The following is a 15,787-nucleotide window of genomic DNA, read 5'->3' as shown; positions in this document are numbered from 1 at the left end:
GACCCTCCTACAGTTATGCTGCACTTACAAAATACACATTGGAATAAATGCAAAACCACATGCAATGTATGATGTTGTTGCTGCTGTTGTGATTGTATACACCCACACCCAGACACCCACACCCCTGTTGGGAGATTACTGTGATATTGGTCATGACACATGAAGATGGGAGAGTTGACTCACACACCCACACGCCCCTGCATGGTTATGTTCCATTCACAAGTAGCATACAAATCCTGGAAAGGCTGGAATGTGATTGGGACAGTGGCAACAGCTTAGCAGCAGTGTGTTGACACTAGGGCAGATAAGGTGGGATCCTATACATGGGCGTAGCCAGGGGGGGCAGGGGGCAGCTGCCCCTCCAAATCAAGTAAAACAATAAAAAAAACTAACTGAGGTTCTGTCCCCCTCTCCCAACATAAATCCTGGTTATGCCCATGATCCTATACATTTTTAGCAAGAAAGTTAGAAAGGAAACAGCAGCATTTCCAAATCAGAGCAACCACATCAGTGGCAATGCCCATGATACTCTTTGCATCAGCCACACGCAGAAGGAAACAGGACCAAAACATAGCTGCAAAAGTATGGAAATGTTCAGGCATTATCCAGTGGTTGCTGGAGGTGGAGGGAGTAGTCAAATCAAGTTCTAAAAAAGATATTATTTTAGAGTAAGGATTTATTTTCATTTTCATTTCATTTCATTTATTTATTTTGGAATTTTGAAGGCCTTGCATTTCCCCCTCTAGTTGTCTTTCCGGGTGCAAATGTCCCTGCTGGATGGGGCACCCCAGCCTCCCATCTAAAACACACAGGCATGTGTGCTCCATCTTTCGCTCACCACATCCACACATCCAAATGCCCACACCTTTGGGATCCACTAGCCGGAGGGGATACAGGAGACCAGAAGAGAGAGTTCTGTGAGCCACATGCAACTAGCTGTCCTCCACCTTTGTTACAGAAGGTTTCTTTGAGCCAAATCCCATATCTACGTGGCTCAGGTCAGTTGTGGAAGCACCCCTTCCACGTACATGGAAAGGCTGCGAGAACCATGCTCAGTTCTATGCAGTATTTATACATTCCCATCAGTTCTCAGATGGAGCAAAATTGCAGAAATTTAAAGGTGAGACTGTCTAGATTAAAACCATGATTTTTCTCGACCCCTTCCCAGTTTTGGTGTTTAGAGAAGGGGGAGAATAAGTACCCCCGTGCAGGGAATTGTATAGACTACACAGCATTAGGAAATGCTTTATTTTCCCAATTAAATTAACATCTTCCAGAATCCTTTGGCATTGAGCGTGAGGATTCTGTCTGGAAGCTGTGTTTTATTAAGTTAATATTATTCTTGTAATATTTTTATACCACCTTTCTGCTGCACTATGAAATTCAAACTGGCTCCTAATTACAATGTGATCTATAGCGTCTTCCCAGGTACAAAATATTGTGGTTTTTACTGCTGAGAAATGAGATATTCCCACAGCAGAAATCCAGCCTTGGGGGGATGGCCTAGGCACAGTGAGAACAAAACAGAAATTTATTGAGCAAAAAATGGAGGGAGCCGTCCCTCCCCCCCCCCCCTTCTCTCTGCTCACTGCAATGCGCTTTCTCTCTTCTTCCTTTGGGCCGCCTCTGGCCTCTCTGCCATTTCAAAGCATTTCGCAGGGAGGGCAGTTTCAATTTATATCAGTTTGCCAACTATTTCAAACTGACACTTCTAATTCACCTCAGTTGCAGAGAGAGAGAGAGAGAGAGAGAGAGAGAGAGAGAGAGAAGAGTGTGGAGAGGTCTGTGAAACAGGAGACGTCTTGCAGGCATTCTGTACTTCGGGAAGCATAAAAAGAATGTGGACAGGGACAGTTTTATTGGCGATAAAACTCCTTTTTTCTTCTAAATCAAAAGTGAAAGATGTTCCATTTTAATTACAAGAAAATTTATCTGCAAATCTAGTGGTCAAGATTCTCCAGATATTATCTTACTAGGAACATATTCACAGTATAGTTGCTATCTGTATTTGCTATCTGTTTGATCTTGAAGCCTACAGCCAAAGAATCACCTGAGTTAAAACTCAATGGGTGAAATCCAGCCCTACCAAACTCTGTAGCTTTTTATCCCTCATTGCTCATTTAGAGTTGCCAGCTACAACAACACCACCAGTAGAAGCTGCAATGGGTGCAATATGTCTCTCAGGGTCTTGGCTCAAAAAACTAGCAGCCTTGTGTCCCCTTGGGGTCCTAATTTACAACTCTCTCTGTCAAGACAAGAGCGCAGAACCCAAGACTGGCCTCCTTGGCTCTACTTTCCTTCAACTCCATGTCTCCCCATCCCCTTTTTGGGGATGGCCCCAATCCAGATCATCCAGTTTGGGTAGCAAGTATTACAATTGGATAAAAACCTTGCAAAAGGGCGCAGATATGTGCTAATATTTTGTCTAGTTTGGCCCTTAATTTGTGATAAGCTGGTAAATTACCCTGACATGAATTGGTGATCAAAGTATCTTCCTCGGTTTGTTTTTACTGAAGGTACTAATCTCCAAATATGTTCAAATCAGTATTCTAGTTTTTCAAGCAAGTCATTTCCCCAAGAATGGTTGTATTCATAAAAACTTGTTTCTAAACTGAGTAGCTATTCTTTGTTAAGAAGCACTAAAAAGGTCTGCTCTCCGTTAAAGATAGCGCTTACTATTTCACCACAGAACTGTACATCAGATGTTGGCATGAGTTCCCTTTGCTCATACGCAAACCAAACTAAACTAAACAGAAAATGATGGAACAAGGATAAGTTCTGTTCATGAATCAGTGATCACAATGTATTTCAGTCTAATGAGTTATTTTGCAGGCAGTTGCATATACTATCTTTTGTCTTAGTTGTGTGTTTTTTTAAGGCGGGTGACTATTTGGTAAAACTCTAAAACTAGAATTCTGTGATTGCAGAATTGCTTATAGCCCAAGGTCCTAACATAGCATTTATTTACTGTCATTTTTGCACAGGTGCTTTGGTGATCTTTTCTGCTCTCGAGCTTCTAATCATCTGAGAACAGAAGTATAGGGAAATGTGGCAGTCCATACATTAGATTAATTCCATAAACTCCAAGTGTCCTGAACACCCCAGGATTGCCCCAGCTGATAAATTTGGGCATGTTTCTGTCATGCATATAGGAATCCAGTTTTTAAACCTCCCTGGCAAAAGCAGATTCAGATGGGGTCTTATGTAAAAATGGTATTTGAGAAGGATGTTTTAATTAAAAAGTTATTGCATTTCCACCAGAAAGGGTAGACCTGAATCAAATGGGGGAAATTTGCAGGCTGACATTTTGATGCCAATGATGCCATGCAGATGCTGCTACACACACACACACACACACACACACACACAATCTTGTACCGGTATACCTGCATAACTGCCTTCTGGAAGAATCCTAGTGGGCTAGTGCAGAGGAGAAGCGTTTGGCAAATCATCCTAACATTGCCTTTAAAAGGTTAAATCTGGCCTAAGAAGCCACAAAGGAAGAGGAATAAGTATCTGTTTTGCATGTGCTTCAAAAGACCCCTGCTGCTTACACACAAACTCCATCTTTCTCTATCAGCAGCTCAACTCAGCCAGTGAAACTTCCTCTTGGAGTCCTGATCTTGGAAGGAGTTGCAGGCAGGAGGGTCAAGCAAGAGGGGTTCTTGCCAGTAGGAAGGCAACACATTACTAAATATATTTAAATAGCATGCTTAGTGCTTAGTGCTAGTCATACATTTCTTCACAAAAAAGCAGCTGCAACAGCCTGGTCTGGATTGGGACCATGGAGCACAGGGAAAATGTTTACCCCCTGCATCCTGCCACAGTCCGGATCTGGATCAGAGCTCTTGCAGATGTGTGTGTGTGTTTGTTTGTTTATGAAGAGGCCTGGTCAGTCCTAAGCACATGATTAACATAATTGCAGCGGGTAGCTAACTCCAGATATTTCTGGCCTCCAGATCCCATAATATCTGACTATAGACAGTGGCGTAGCGTGGGGGGTGCAGGGGGGCCTGGCCGCACCGGGCGCAACATCTGGGGGTTAGGGTTAGGGGGCGCAAATCCACGGGTTAGGGGGCGCAAATCCATGGGTTAGGAGGCGCAAATTACTTGCCTTGCCCCGGGTGCTGACAACCCACGCTACGCCACTGACTATAGACCATGCTTCCCGAGGCTGGTGAGAGCTGGAGTCCACAGCATCTGGAGGACACGAGGTTAGCAGTACCTGTATAGTTTGTGTGGTATGTATTATTACTAGAACATTTTCCTGTTGCCTAGAATGGACACAGAAGGGACTGTGACTCCAGACAGGGAGGACTTCCTGTCATACCTGTTGGGAGCCTCCTCCCCCTGTGTGTGAACAGGTAGATGGGTGTGACACTAACTGACCAAGTAAAAGGACTGGCCATGCTGCCATCTCTTTCTTGGACTCTTGGTCTCTGCTGGCTCCTTTACATAGGATGGAGCCCACAAGCAGATAGTCTGAGATGTAACTCAGACTTCTTTTCTTTGTAACCACAAGATAAAGCCTGCTTTCAGATCACTGCTGTGAACTGAATGTGAGTAAAACTTTGTTCTTACTTTTTAAAAACACTGTGTTGTGTTATTATTTTAAGAGGGAAATAAAGGGGAAACTTACCAGGAACAAGCCAGACTGGATTGCTTAATTAAAGGATTCATGCTCTGGCACCCGGGGCGGAGAGCAGGCGGGGGCATGGCATGCCACCCACAGGGGCATGACATGCATCCTGGGGGCTTGGCGTGCTACCTGTGGGGGCGTGGTGCCCAGCGCAGGGGGGGCAGCCACGATGGCACCCCACAGGGATCGTGGTGCAGGGGGCGTTGCGCTCCCCCGCCCCCTCTTCCTCCGCCAATGCCCCTCCCCTGCCTGACTTTCCATCTAAGTTACTTGCCAGGCTATTGGAATTGTGCCAGATTTACTTATTTGGCACATCATGACACTGGCTGGTGTAACAAGACAGAACCTGATTCCTAGACTGGAGGGATTAAGTTTGCTGTTTGCTGCATTTAGCCACCATAGGCTGGGAGGTCAATTCTTCCCTGAGGGCCTTCTAGCTTCTTTTATGACCTGGCTAAAGCAGAGAATGATGAGAGCATTCTTTGCTCCAGCTCAGCACACTAAATAAACATTTTTCTCTCTGTTAAACTCTAAATTAACAACTTGCTTCTTGAATTATTACTTTCTCCTAATGCAATGAGAGGTGGACTCTGTTGAGGGCACCTACCTCTTTTCTGTGTTGGGTACTCTTGTTGCTTTCAGAGTGAGGTTATGGTTGGTTGGTAATGGTTTCCTGGCCAGTTACAAAGACCTTGGTCTTAGAGATGACCTTCCTCATCCTTCTCCATTAAGTTATATTTCAACTTGCTTTTTAAAAAGTGGGTTATGTTTGTTTCTGTGTGAGTATGTTCTGAAATTGGTTGGGGACTAAAAGATGATAAAAGATTGCAATCATTGACATGACTCTGCCATGCAGCAACTGGGATATATGCAGTCTCTCATATAAGGATATAGCATCTCACTAGTGGGTGGCGCTGTGGGTTAAACCACAGAGCTCATCTCTGCGACGGGGTGAGCTCCCGTTGCTCGGTCCCTGCTCCTGCCCACCTAGCAGTTCAAAAGCACGTCAAAGTGCAAGTAGATAGATAGGTACCGCTCTGGCAGGAAGGTAAACGGCATTTCCATGTGCTGTTCTGGTTCGCCAGAAGCAGCTTAGTCATGCTGGCCACATGACCCGGAAGCTGTATGCCGGCTCCCTCGGCCAATAAAGTGAGATGAGCGCTGCAACTCCAGAGTCGTCTGCAACTGGACCTAACAGTCAGGGGTCCCTTTACCTTTACCTAGCTTTGATTAGCACTATATTGTTCATTAGTAAAACCACAAAAAACACTTCACATTAAAACCGGCACAATAAGCGTCAGTTTACCTCAATGCCATTGGACATTGCCATATGTAGGTTTCACTTCAGATATGGTTCTGCGCATAGTATGGCACATGCAGTTTGGCAGATGCGCAGGTTCAAACACAAACATGTACAAGGGGAGGCATCTGACCGATGTGATGATTGGGCGTATTTAGTCAAATTCCAATAATTCACTCTGAAGCAGGATTTGGGCTTCCTATGCAGATGTGTTCTCTTGCCTTGGTGTGGAATGGGGATGTTCTTTGGGTATATCTTTTGCTTAATTTTTTATCATATTCCCACCACTTAAGTATTTTATGCAACTGCCTTTTGTTTTTAGTAAAGAGCAATGCCACCACACACCTACCAGTGACATTTAGGGGAAAGTCATACGCTCTTTTTGAGGGGGCGCAGGCATCTTCCTTATACTGGGACAGACCATTGGCCCATCCAGCTCAGTCATGGTTACACTGACTGGCATCCATTGTCCTGGGTTTCCCAACACTACCTGGAGACTGAACCCGAGGCTACTGCCCTTCCCAGCTGAGCTATGCACTATAGGATATGATAGAAACCCTGCTCCATTTTAATGGGTCCTCCACGGTTTTCATTCCCTGCAAAGATGCTTAGATAGAATAACTTCCCAGAGTTGTATCCATTTATCATTCTGCAGAATCAAAATGGAGCTAAAAGAGGTGATATCTGCTAACCTGAGCCCTTGTTTTTCTAGCACTGCCTGCGGCCTGAGGAGCTAAAAGCACTGTCCCTCCCCAGCCCTGCCCCTGCCTCCGCTCTCATCAGACATTATTTGAACATGATTTGTTCTTTTTGACAAGGTCAAGCTGTTGTGGAAAGGTTAAACAAATGGACCTTGTAAGCTCTTTGTCAGGAAAGCTGCTCAGAATGTGTTCTTCTTAATCGCCATTCTCCCCGTATTCCTGGGAAAGGTCATAATTGACAAAAGCTGATAATTCAGAGGGAACACAAATGGGGGGGTGGATGGAGGGGATGAAGGCTTGGGGTTCCCTTCCTTCCTATGGCCAATTTTGCTTGAGAGCCTTCGTGTATTCAACAAAAATTGCTCGTGAGCCCCTTTCTGCTCTCTGCAGAACATTCCTTTGGGGGCTGGAGTTTAAACCAGCATCCCTAATGTTGTCTATGTCTATTCTGTCAGGAGTGTAATGAGGGGAAACTTTCCCAGACAGAAGTAAAAGCATCTCTGTATTCAGCACTTGGTTAGAGGAGTATGGATGTTTTAATACCCCAAAACTGGCTTAGGACTTCGTTCTTAGGCTCTTCCTGTGCCAGAGAGAGGAGCCATTGAAAGAAAGGCATTTTTCTATTTAATTTGCAGAGTTAAGGAAATTTCATTGCCTCTTTTTAAATTCAGCTCTGGTTCATTGCCTTAGGCCCTGCTGGAATCAGTGGGCATCATCAATAAACACATAATTTATAGTAGTGATCACTATTCTAGCCTATTAAACACAAATTGTTCTTTGCCTGTTCTGTTCCCACTAAAGTCCAAAGTGAGCCAATCAGTGGCGTAGCGTGGGTTGTCAGCACCCGGGGCAAGGCAAGTAATTTGCGCCCCCTAACCCGTGGATTTGCGCCCCCTAACCCTAACCCCCAGGTGTTGCGCCCGGTGCGGCCGGCCCCCCCTGCACCCCCCACGCTACGCCACTGGAGCCAATGAGTACCGGTACTTACTTGTTTGCGCTGGAGCTGATAAGTACATTTGCCCCCGGACCTAGGAATGTGAGAACTTTTATTTAGGTGACTAACTTTGTTATCTTTACAATCAGGTTCTGCACTAGTTAATTAACCTTACAAAATACTACCCACCTGTCAAATGTGGCTCAGGTAGGGTTGGCCGCAGCTGAATCCACCAGGCCAGCCAAAACAGGTCCCCAACCCTGCAACAAGAATAACAAAGTTTCCATGTGATCTCCATCAACCTGTTTTGGCTTTGCTCTTGCAGAAGCAGGGCTGGGGAACTTCTGTCCCTCCAGATGTTGTTGGAACCCAACTCCCATAATTCCCAGCCACCATGGCCAACGGTCGGGGATGCCAGTGGTTGTTTTCCAGCAACATCTGAAGGACCCTTCCCACCTCTGTGCTAAAGTACATGCTTTCTGCTTTTTGAGCCTGGTATGCCTGCCCTGCTCATGGAAAACCAAAGACATCATAACCCTGCCATGGCTTATGTGCCTAGTATTCTGTGTGATACCATAAATGCAACATGTGGCATTTTTTGTTCCATTTTCTATCATAAGGTTTATCTTGTCAATACCACTGTAGGTCATTAAATAGGCTACATTATGTTGTGGGGGTTGCTAGCGTAGGTGTTTACAGCCTTAGATGTCTCAGGCCCCAAAATATCTGAAATATTGCCTCCTTTCCTAAGACCTTCTCAGGTGCCGAGGTTGGAGGAGGTGGCCCTCTTGGAAATTACTCAACCCTCAGGGTTTGTGGGGGAGAGGGCATTCTCTGTGGTGGCCCCTAAGAGCTGTTCATCTGGCAACTTCCAGAGAATCCTGAAGATGCACCATTTTACCCTGGCTTTTGGCACTTGAGGTACATGTTTTAAGGATCCACCAAATTTTTCCAACTAAGTTGTTTTAATCTGTTGTTCATGTTGTGTTTTAATGATGTAACCTGCCCTGGGACCTTAGCGTGAAGGGTGAGTTATAATAATGATAACCACAACATATATATATATATATATATATATATATATATATATATATATATAACCAGAACATCCTCAGACATCAACTTATATTGTAGACCTCCAAGCTTTCATTGTAGTGAAAATGTTGATTAGTTGGTTAAAATGTATATATTTTGTTATTTTATTTTCAGTTGAAAGGATCACCATACAGTATTTCACAACCTTTCTTGTTCAAGAGAAGATCTCACAACATGTTTAAATTCATTTTAACTTGCTCGAGCTTCTTTCAGAGGATGCTGCCATAACAGATCTTGTTAGATGTTTGTATTGGTAGCCTATTTATTTATTTATTTTAAAAAATAGTGAATTAGTGTTGACCTTAGAAGCTACTGTTGCTGCTGAGTGATCTACATAGCAACAGAATCAAAAGCCAGGCAAGACCCAAATCAAGTTTGTATGTGTCTATACAAATGTGTATTGCATGGGGCTTTGTGTTGTCACAAATGTGCTCTCACCACAACTAGGCTGACAGCATTTGCCTGGTTGCTGACAACCTGACACTACACTTTCTTCTTCTTCTTCTCCTCCTCCTCCTCCTTCTCCTCCTCCTCAACTGTGTCTCCCCCCTCCTCAATAATATTTGGTGCAATCTGATACCAATAAGTTCACATAACACATTATTTAAAATGAACAGATTTTATTTTTGTAAATAGAACACACACACACACACACACACACACACACACACACACCATTAGCAATGATTTTGGCCACCCACCCTTTGAATCAGGGCCAAATTCAGGGTAATACTACTACTACTACTACTACTACTACTACTAATAATAATAATAATAATTTATACCCCACCGATCTGGCTGGGCTTCCCCAGCCACCCTGGGCGGCTTCCAACCAAATATTAAAATACAGTAATGCATCAAACATTAAATCTTCCCTAAACAGGGCTGCCTTCAGATGTCTTCTAAAAGTTTGGTAGTTGTTGTTCTCTTTGACATCTGGTGGGAGGGCATTCCACAAGGCTGGCGCCACTACTGAGAAGGCCCTCTGCCTGGTTCCCTGTAACTTGGCTTCTCGCAGTGAGGGAACTGCCAGAAGGTACTTTGGCCCCAGATATCTGGAAGACAGTCTCCATCCCTATCGACCTTTTGAGTATTAAGATAGCTCCATCACCCTCAAGAATGCAGGCGGGGGGTGGGTGGGTGGGTGGGTGGCGGTTTGGGGAAGGGACTTCCTCTATGACAGCCTGCAAACTGTATAGTTTATACCTGGGTGCCTCTTTAACCTGGCATTTGACAGTTGAGGTGATTTGTTTAGTGGGACTCTCTTCTGTTCCATTTGGAATGGTTTTCTCTTTTTAAATTGTAATGGTTACACACACACACACACACACACACACACACACACACGTATGTATGAATGTATGAATGTATGTATATGTATAGTTGTATATTTGTATATTCTTCTGTTTTATGCCACACTGGGGCCTTATGGTGAAGAAATCAAATCAAATCAATCAATCAATCAATCAATCAATCAATCAATCAATCAATCAATGTATTTGGAGAACCATTCAGTGTGCCATGCCCAGTGCCACCCAGTGCGCTTTCTGCCTGTATATGGGATTGAACACCGATTTGCTCACACTGTCCCACAACACTTAAAGGGAAAGGTAAAGGTAAAGGGACCCCTGACCATTAAGTCCAGTCGTGGCCGACTCTGGGGTTGCGCCACTCATCTCGCTTTATTGGTCGAGGGAGCCAGCGTACAGCTTCCGGGTCATGTGGACAGCATGACTAAGCCGCTTCTGGCGAACCAGAGCAGCGCACGGAAACGCCGTTTACCTTCCCGCCGGAACGGTACCTATTTATCTACTTGCACTTTGATGTGCTTTCGAACTGCTAGTTGGGCAGGAGCAGGAACCGAACAATGGGAGCTCACCCCGTCGCGGGGATTTGAACCACCGACCTTCTGATCGGCAAGCCCTAGGCTCTGTGGTTTAACCCACAGCGCCACCCGCATCCCTTAAGAATGACATTAAGTAGAGACAAAATGTTAATGCTTTCTACAAAGCAAAGATTACTAACAATAGAAACCTGGTCTGCAAACTGCTAAATGGGGGGTGGGGGTGGGGAATCAATTCTAATCCAAAAAGGGTTGCAGAGACCAGAAATCAACTTCTGATATGCACAGAGAGGAACTTTGGAGGGGAGAAAAAAACATATTGGTTTTGGAACTGTTATTTTTCAAATGAAGGTTGTTTTTTTGGTCAAGGGAGTCAGTGTACAGCTTCCGGGTCATGTGGCCAGCAGAGCAGCGCACGGAAACGCCGTTTACCTTCCTGCCGGAGCGGTACCTAATTATCTATTTGCACTTTGACGTGCTTTCGAACTGCTAGGTTAGCAGGAGCAGGAACCGAACAATGGGAGCTCACCCTGTCATGGGGATTTGAACTGCCGACCTTCTGATCTGCAAGTCCTAGGCCCTGTGGTTTAACCCACAGCGCCACCCGCGTCCCCCCACAACACTTACTACTTTGCAATTATAGTAATTTAATATTTGTATAGAATTTGCTGTATTCCAGTGTTCTGCCTCATTACATCAGGTGTGAGAATTTGTATAAAATAAAAGAAGCAAGACCTTAAAATGTATTTGATACTGATGTGTACATATGGCATAACATTCATGTACCGTAAATAAAGATAAACTGACTCCACTGATTTATTTGAATAGGTAAGGGTTGCTCCTAATTGCAATGCTGATATTCTCCTCAAGATGGCACTGTGTTATACATTACCTGTTCAGAATTCTCCCTTTTTTCTGAGCCGCCAAATAAATTAGAATTTATTTTCTTTTTAGGTTGATATTGGCAAACCACGTCACATCTTTTTCATTTCATGTTTCTGTTTGATATTTGGTTCTGGGAATGGATGGGCAGAAAATGATGGGATAGCTTACTTCAGTGTGGCTTAACTGTTTTTCACCAGCATGTGGGACTTCTGTGGCCCTCGTCTCTCTTACTGACTCACACTAAAAAAAAGCAGATTTATTATTATCTGCTTGTGTTATGTATTAAAAGCATGCTTCCTATTTATCACAATCAGATAGATAGGTAGCCCACTCCAAAAACTCCTACCACCCACCACTTTGAGAAGTGGATGGGAACACCCACCTGTCAATCACCTGAAATCATATGATTCCAGCTGATTGTAAATTGAATCCACAATCCAGAGTGAGATTTTTTTCCTTTGCAAGCCCCAGCTGGAATTTGTGTGATGTCAGGTGATGGACAGGTGGGTGTTGCTTGGCCAAAATGGACTTACTGGCCAAATGGGTGACTCTGAGGAGAATAATGGATACTCGTTTTACCCATTTTTAAAGGATGGTCTGAATGATAATTGGAGTCACAATCTTGGAATATTTTATAAGTGGCATGTCTTTCTTTCTTTCTTTCTTTCTTTCTTTCTTTCTTTCTTTCTTTCTTTCTTTCTTTCTTTCTTATTTGTATCTGGCTTTCCACTGCAAAAATTGCAATGCCCAAAGTAGCCAATAAAATACTGGAACTAGTGCTCATCCGAAAGTTCTTTTGATAGATATTTCAGCTCCTAAGTGGTGGGAGGTTCAATAAAGGGTGAAATGGAAATCTGTTAAAATCACTCCCCTTTTGTGGTGGCAACAGTCACCTTTATTTTCTTGCTTTCGGGCACTGCTCTCTCCATCCCAGAGTGCTCCTGGAATCACACTACATTGTGAGAGAGTATAATTCTGGGAGCACTCTGGAGAAAAGAAAATATCTACCACAAGACTTTGGCCACCAGAAAGAATGGCACTGTTACTGCTGTCCCAATGAGGGGAAACAAGGGAAGTAAATTAAAAGGAAGAAAATATACTGTATATAAGAAACTCCCTTACCACCACCAAAGGCAAAGGGGCCCTAAAACATTAGCAGAATTCCCCCCCACCCACCCATTTTGTCACCTACAAATGAGGTAATGAATTTGAGGAGGGAATAAAACAACACAAAACCAGCAAGAAAAATAAAATGATCTCTAAAATAATTTACAATATCAATAAACAACAATAAACATTAACAAACATGTAAACAGCAGGAGCAACTTTAGAAAAACATTGTAACTGAAGCAGCAGAAAAGCAAGGATTTCAAATGACAATGGGATCCCAGCAGAGTTGGCGATCACTTAATCTTCTAGGGAAGAACATTCCACGCTCTGGGTGCTGCTACAAAAATTTGTCTATATTGTTACAGGCAAACAGACAGTCATGTTCTAACTTAGCTAAAATAGAAAGGTGACTTAATAAGAATGTGATTTCCAAAGTTTTATTGACAAAGATAAATTATCTTTCTAGAATGGTGTCTCATTTTAGCCACTTTTTGTGTGCTAAGCGGTTTTACTCAATCTCTCACTCTGTTGGTTTTAGAGATCCCTCTGTCAGAATGCAATTTTGTTATACTTCTGATCTGTGCAGAAATTTACTTTATGTATGGTATCTTAGAAAGATAAATAATGTTACAAGGGTTGTCATGTTTCCGTTTGGAATGAAGATGTGGTGGAGACTGTCATGTCTTTAAGAAATATGGTTTATTAACACATATTAACAACCTGCGTGCAGATGGAGGGAGTGCAGAACTTACAGCATTCACATCTCAAGAGGGGCTTGTCCTTCACAGCAGCCCAGCACTGCATTCAAAGGCTTTCTAAGCGCCATCTCTGTGCCTTTGCCCTAGCTTGTCTCCAGCCAGCACTCATGGTGCCTGTCCCTCAGTCTGCCCCACTTCCTGCTTCTCCTTCCCAGAAAACTCCTTCCAAGCAACTCCTCCTCTTCTGTCTGCTCATCCCCATTCTCCTTGCTATTCCAAGCCTAGTTTTAAAAGGTGACAATTTTCCTGTAGTAACCTCAGTTGGCACAGGCACAAGGATTTCCCTTTAGTGGGCCATCAACACCTTTTGCTATGCTTAATGGCTTCTATCCCAGGTGAGACCCTGGCCTGGAAAGGGAACTTAGCCCATAATTTTCCACTGACATGGCATCGTCCCTTCAATACTCAAAAAATCAGCTAAATCCTACCCTTTTATTTTTTCCTAACATTCACGAACTCTAGCATCAGGTAGGTAGCCGCGTTGGTCTGACGCAATCGAAATAAAAAATTAAAAAAGAGTCCCGTAGCACCTTAGAGACCAACTAAGTTTGTTCTAGGTTTAAGCTTTCATGTGCATGCACATTTCTTCAGATACAAATTCCAGCAGTTATGGGTGCCCTTGCACCCCAAACCCTGTTCTCCCATATCTGTAACAATAATAATAATAATAATTTGTTTGCATTTTGTGCTCCCCATGAATGAAGTTTTAGGTCTGGCTAGATAATGGACCCTGGCTTTTGAGGCCTAATGAGAAGAGAGGAGAGCTTCTGTCTTTGTCATGTGGCTGATGTCATTCTACCATGCCTTTGTCTTTTATTTGGCTTGCCTTTTGACCTATTTTTCAGACAACAAAGGCACTCCCACCAATTGCATCCATGCTGTGCTCTTGAAGCTACAGATCAGAGCCTGGCTGTGTCCCTGCAGGTTTTCTGGGTGCTGGACACACAGCCCCTCATAACTTCACTCAGCCCCATGTTAACTTCAGCAGAGTTTACCCCACCTGCCTTCTCCTTTTCTAAGCTAGCTTTTATCCACCTTGTTTTCCCTCATTTATCCTGTCCTCCTCTCTCAGATCCATTACCTTATTTGCTTCTGTCTGCTGCCTCATCTGCCTGCTCGGGAACTTGCTTTGCCCAGTGAATACTCCCCCCATTTAGCAGGGGCAGAGGTCCTTCCCGCTGCTTCCATACCTGCTTTGCCTCATAAACACTTCCTATTTCAGGTTTTGCAATTACGAGTCTTTGTTCTAATGTCATTTTAGGTTACATTGTTTCCCCAATTACGATGCATTTGATCTTAGATTCAACAATGGATCTGTTGTTTGCTAGGTAATCTTTTGAATCAGCAGCGAGGCTCAGCGTCTCCAGACCAAACTACACATTACACGTACTGGTCAGAATGTGTCTTTTCTCTGATGCTTTCTTTCTTAACCAATTGCAAAAGAACTGCTTAAAGCTCCACTTTCTTGCCACTTGCTGCTTAAAAATCAGCTGCTATTATTCTGCAGCGGAAACAATATTTGTTTCCTAAAGGGGGAAATCACTTGGCACGCGAATGTACATATGACAACTTATTCTTGTATTCTAATAAATTATTTTTATTGTTATAGGTTATGAAACATCTTAATTAACTTTCTCTGAGATAGCCACTGGGAAACCACCCTGAAGGAATAAATTGGGGTGTGGGGGGGTGTGCTTAGCGCCTTATCCGGTAGCTGTCCTCACCCAACAGAAACACGGCAGAATGTTTATCAATATTTAGCCTTGGTCTGAAATGTCAGTTTATGGAGCTCCTGTAACAATTGTGCCAGGGGTCTCTTCGCCATACTCACAAATGCACTAATATTATTACCTGGGAAGAAGTTCCACTGAATAGAGTTACTTTTAAATATAAATGCATAGAATTAGGCTACACATCACTCTTTTTAGCCTCTGAGACAAAACATATTAGGTGAAAATAAATCCCATTGGTTTCGATATAATTTATTTCCAAGAGCTAAGCCTCTTTTGGAAAGGAGTAACCTAGTATTTATACCACCCCCTATGCCATCCTATACATATATGTACTGGGAGGTCAGTGCGGGAGAATCAGAGTGAGTTCTTACATCTAGTAGCTGAATTAGTAAATACGCTGATATGTTTGTTTCTCTGTATGCCAGCATCCCCTATGGTTTTGAAATATTTAAAACAATTTAAAAAAAATCCCCTCTCTCCCTCCCCGTCTCTCTCAAGATGCACACCATATCACATATTAAAAAATCCACCTTAACATTACACGAAAGCTAATTATACGAACTATTTAAACCAAATATTTGTGGGGTTAAAAACAGGGGTGATTTTGATTTCATGCCACCTTTTGTAGCTGCGTTGCACACCAGGCTGGCAAAACAATCTTGATAAATGCGCGCGTATTAGTGATCTTATACAGCTGGTTGCTGTTATTATTGATAACGCTCTCACGTTAGTGTTCACACGCGAGTTGATAATAGCTCGCCACAATGTTATCTCCCACGGTGGCGTGAG

Source organism: Podarcis bocagei, assembly GCF_964188305.1.
Source record: "Podarcis bocagei genome assembly, chromosome: 9".
In the NCBI taxonomy this organism is placed as follows: Eukaryota; Metazoa; Chordata; class Lepidosauria; order Squamata; family Lacertidae; genus Podarcis; species Podarcis bocagei.
The sequence above is the reverse complement of the archived record's forward strand: the minus strand, read 5'-3'. Positions refer to the sequence as shown.